The sequence below is a fragment of the Apodemus sylvaticus genome, chromosome 3 (assembly GCF_947179515.1).
Source record: "Apodemus sylvaticus chromosome 3, mApoSyl1.1, whole genome shotgun sequence".
Lineage (NCBI taxonomy): Eukaryota > Metazoa > Chordata > Mammalia > Rodentia > Muridae > Apodemus > Apodemus sylvaticus.
The window spans coordinates 125,010,643-125,016,002 of NC_067474.1; the positions used below are offsets into that span (position 1 = coordinate 125,010,643).

Consider the following 5,360-nt stretch of genomic DNA (forward strand, 5'->3'; position numbering starts at 1 on the left):
TTTGTTTGATTTTTATTTCCTTACTCATTTTCAGTTCTGCAGATCAACCCGAGGCATCTAGTCTACTAAGCAAGTGTGCTACCATTGAGCTACACCCCTGCCCTGTCTTGAATTTCAGCTTTTAAACACAAATACATTTATATGTTCATAGAAATGATAGAATTAAAGTAACTGAAGTTCTATTTCTTCTTCATTATGTCTATTGTTATTATTTGTATCAAGTTCACTATTCAAATGTAGAAATATATAGTCCCATAGTCATTAGAGACAGACGATTAGAGGGTCCATAATGAATGCAGACAATTCTGAACTATTATGAACTTACTCAAAACAAATGTGCAGCTTGGTATGATTGTACTGGAGCCTGACTCAATTATTTCTATGAAGAATATATTATTTAAATAATAAAAGGGGGCTAATTGGAAGTTTATGTATATAATATTACAGCTCATAGTGCAACTACACAATTGCCTAAAGATTAGACCAATGAAATATCTAGGGAGATGAATATTTTGTCACTAGTATATTTTTTAAATTACTGGTAGTTGGTGCTAATAAAAGAGGGATCAGCAGTTAAGAACACTGGCTATTCCTGCAGAGGCCCTGGATCCAGTTCTTAGCACCCACACAGTGGCTCACAACTGTCTGTCACTCCAGTTGCAGGGTGCCCAATGTCTTCTTCTGGCTTTTGTGGGTCTTCATGCATGTGGTCTACATGAATATGTACAAACATACATACATGCAGACAAAATAATCATATACATATAATAAAGACAAATCTTCTTTAAAAACCCAGTTCTACCCTTTGTCAGTATTATTCCTGTATTTGTATTTCCTATATTTATAAACTTTTGATAGTTTATTCCGTTACTGCCTTCATTCAGAGCACACAAAACCATGACAGGGAACATGTGACAGAGTAAAGCTAATCACCTTATTGAACCAGAAAGTGGAGAGGAAGAAGAGGCAGTCATGGACATGATATATTCTTCAAATGCACATGTCTAGAGACCTTCTTCCCACAACTAGGCCCTCCCCTTTAACAGAGCCCCCCTATTATTAAGTCAAGCATTCTGTGGTATGTTATTACAATTAATGAACCAGCAGATTTATTACTGATAATAAGTTGGTAGTATGCTTGTATTTCCTTGCATTTTTTCCCCTAATGTCCTTTTCTGTCCCATAAACTCACCCAACGACTTAATTAATTGAATCCTTGGGCCTCTTTGAGTTGAAGTTTTTCAAAATTTTGCTTTGTTTTTTGTTTCCACGACATTTTGAAGTTTGCCAGTCAGGTATATTATAGAAGTTCTGTGGGAATTTGCTTAATTATTTTGTTATGGGTTAAACAGATTCAAAAGTTCAAAGGTTGTTAGAGGAAGGCTATAGCCGTGAAGTGCCGCTCTCGTCCTGTCTCTGATAACCCTTGGTGCTGATCGTGAACGCGCACCTGAAGCTGCGTTTGCGAGCCTTTCCTTCCGTGAATGTCTTCTTTGCTCTTTCAGGGCTCTGTATAATCAGTGTGAACCAAAGTCACTGTGTGTAAGGAGTGTGAAAGTGAGCTCTCCTCCCTGTGAGGCAGACTCTCTGCATCACCAGCTCGGAGTGAGAGATCCGCTCTCAGGTATCCTGCACTCATCTGCGGAGAGCGGCAGGGACCCAGTCCTATGTATTCATCCTACAGCTCAGCTCGCTCTGCTACTGCTCCCTGTAGATTCTTTTGGACTGAGCGTTCCTTCGCCATACCACCAGTTCCTCTGTGTATATACTTCCAACAATTTCTTACTTTTAATTCTGTGACATAATTCAGACTCATTTATGCATTTCTTGTCCCAGTCCTGGAATGGGCCATTTGTTCAAGAAGCCCTAGAGCTGAGGCCGGCCCACTCGTGTGCTCATTGTTGCTTGGATGCCATTCTGCTAGGAACTCTCAGCTGAGGAAACAAAGGAAAACACATGTACACCCTATCCCGTGCGCAGACACATATCTGTAAGTGTTTCTATACACAGCCATCAGTGCCAACTTTAAGTTAAACATGTGTTTCTAATATCCCCCAATTAGCCCAGGCTAGCCCCAACCCCTGGCTAATGCCTGGCTAATGAAAGAAACTTCATATACTTCGCTTTATTTCATTCTATGGGATATATAGATTTTTTTTTCATTTTATAGATGAAAAAACTTTATAGAGCTGGATATCGTACTTATTGTTTCAAAGACACTGTCAGTAAGAGGTGAGACTAGGGTCTGTTGGCTCTTTTGCAGGTCTTCCTTCATTTAATTTCTATCTTTTTTGGGTGCCATAAGTGTTTTTGGGATGTGCACAGAAATACATTTTGCACTGAGAAGGAAGAGTGTTTACAAGTTAAAATGCAATGGGAGCACATGCGTGTTCCCTCCAGTGCCACCACCGACCGCATCACTGCCTCACTGCAGAGCCGGACGGTGCTTTCTCAGTGGTTTTTCTCTTGGGTGAAAGGAGCATTAGATGCTGATGTAGCTGAAATGGTTAGAATTTCTATACAGAATTTAATTATTCTGGAGAATTACGACAAGGGATAAGGGTGGTGGAGTTGTCACCTTTCTATAACAGCAAGGGAAAACGCAGTCTCATAGCTGAGGAGAATGTGTATATACCCAAACAAAGCCATGAACCAGAATCTGACTACTTGAGAAGTTTAGAAATAGAAGAGATCAATAAAATTACATAGTCAGCATATAAAAGTGCTGCCCAGCACCCAGTGGGTTATCCAATACCAAGTGAGCAACTCTAAAAAATATAAATATGAACAACATTAAATGGATACAGAGGATTATATGTATGCATATAAATGTATATTTACATGTAACCGTGGTAATTTAAGAAAAAGAGAAAAGATGGAGAGTAGAGAGGTAGGGGTGGTCTGAAAAGAGTTAAGGGAGGGGTCATGTAGGGAGTAAATGTGGTCAAGTGCTTCTCATGTAATACTCAAATTTCATACATCAACAAAAATACTACATTTTTTTTTAAAAAGAAAGAAAGAAAAACATTGCTCAGTTTTTAACTGCTGCCATTGACAAAGCAACACAATTGTGGAAAATCTGTGAACAAGATGAAATACTAAAAGATAAAACCTGAGAGAGAAAGATGACAGAGAGGTTATACTACATTACAAGTGACCAGTCTTAGGTCACGGAGCCGCTGGATGAGGCTAGACCATGAAGACCAATTCGCACGGAGAATGCATACCACACCCACCCAAGTTCTATTAATAGTGATTATGAAACTTGTTTATATGCAGATGATTCTCTGCATATAAACATTAACTTTTGGCATCTGGAAGTTACAGATAGAGATTTTGATACAGTGGAGTTTGAGTCTGTCATTATGGAAGCACTCACAGAGGTTAGTACAGCAGCCAAATTCCATCCACACAGCTGTAACGTATCTGTACGCAGCATCTGCTTTGAAACATGAGGGCATCTGCTTTCGTGACAGGCATTCTAAGCTGTGAGGAGAATAGGAAGATCCTGGTAACAGTCATTTTGTCCCCTCAAATCATCTCCTCTATTTCTGGTGTAAAATTCTGTCATAGTGGTCTCTGTATGATGACCAGAGAGTTGTCAGTCAAAATTTAAATATGGAAAGCAGGCAAGTATTTGGAAACATACCAAGTACATGGACTTCTCTGAAGTAAATGTTGCTCTCTGTATGAAAATGACTGCATATTTGGCAAATTTGAATGGGCTTGGAATAGACTTTATGGGGGGGGGGGTTCATGACTGAATCTTATAATAATTTCTTCAGAAATTCTTACAGAAGAACAAGTGAGCTATAACCCAGAAGCATCACCAAAAAACCAACCAACCAACCAAAACCAGTAAGCTTCACACAGTTTAAAAGTTTTAATTTCATTTATTTATTTTTATACATGTATGTACACAAACACCCACACGCACACGCGCGCGCCCACACACACACACACACACACACACACACGCACAGAGTGTGCACACACACACCACAATTCACATGGAGTGGAGAAGAGCGACTTGTGAGAATTGGTTCTCACCTTCCGTTCTGTGGGTCCCAGGAACTGAACTCTGCCTGTGAGGCTTGGCAGCACATGCCTTCACCTGCTGAGCCATCTCACCAGACCTTCGCCCAGTTCAGGGACACACCAGACCCATGCAAACAACGAGCAGGAGAAAGACAAACACATTGGTAGGCTAGTCTTCTTCGAAAAGATTCTTTATATAGCTGGCACTCCAAGGACATTTTTGTAGGTGTTACACTCTGCATATATTTCAAGAAAAAGTGGCTGGCTATTGACATTTCCAGCAAAAGAGCACACTTCCTACTTAGCTGAGATAACTGAATCTAACAGTCATACCTCTGAAAGATGGGCCTGTTGAGGCAGTGTTTGAGGATGGGCTATTTCATATACATTTTAAATTTAATTTTTTGTAAGGCTATTTAAAATTATGTCTACAAGTGTGAGTCTATCTGTAAGTGTGTGCATGTGACTGCAGAAGACCACAGAAGACAGAAGCATCACATCTCCCGAGCTGGAGCTACAGGCTGTGGTGAGGTACCTGGTGTGGGTTCTAGGAACTGAACTCATATACACTCTTTTTTTTAAACTGGATATTTGTTTACATTTCAAATGTTATTCCCTTTCCATGTTTCCCCTCTGCAAACCCCCATCCCATCCCCCCTTACCCTGCTTCCATGAGGGTGCTCCCACACCCACCTACCTACTCTGGACTCACTGTCCTAGCATTCCCCTACACCGGGGCATCAAGTCTTCATAGGACCAAGGGCCCCCCTCCCATTGATGACAGATAAAGCCTCTTCAGCTCCTTCAGCCCTTCCCCTAACTCCTCCATTGGGGTCCTTGTGCTCAGTCTGATGGTTGGCTGTGAGTACCCGCATCTGTATTGGTCAGGATCTGGCAAAGCCTCTCAGGAGACAATGGTATCAGGCTCCTGTCAGCAAGCACTTCTTGGCATCCACAATAGTATTTGGATTTGGTGTCTGCACATGGGATGGATCCCCAGGTAGGGCAGTCTTTGGATGGCCTTTCCTTCAGTCTCTGCTCCACTCTTTGTCCCTGTATTTTCTTTAAGGACACATGCTCCACTATGTTCATAGCAGCCATATTTATAATATCCAGAAGTTGGAAACAACCCAGATTTCCCTCAACAGAGGAATGGATACAGAAAATGTGGCATGTTTACACAATGGAATACTACTCAGCTATTAAAAACAATGACTTCATGAATTTTGCAGGCAAATGGATGGGATCTAGAAAATATCTAACTGAGTGAGGTAACTCAGTCACCAAAGACCACACATGGCATGTACTCACTGATAAGTTGA

The 5,360-nt window shown here is 40.9% G+C and overlaps 1 pseudogene; it reads left to right on the forward strand.

Moving 5' to 3' along the window:
- Positions 1-2,383: 2,383 nt before the first annotated feature.
- Positions 2,384-3,760, forward strand: LOC127680335 (serine/threonine-protein phosphatase 2A 55 kDa regulatory subunit B alpha isoform-like; annotated as a pseudogene).
- Positions 3,761-5,360: the final 1,600 nt, after the last annotated feature.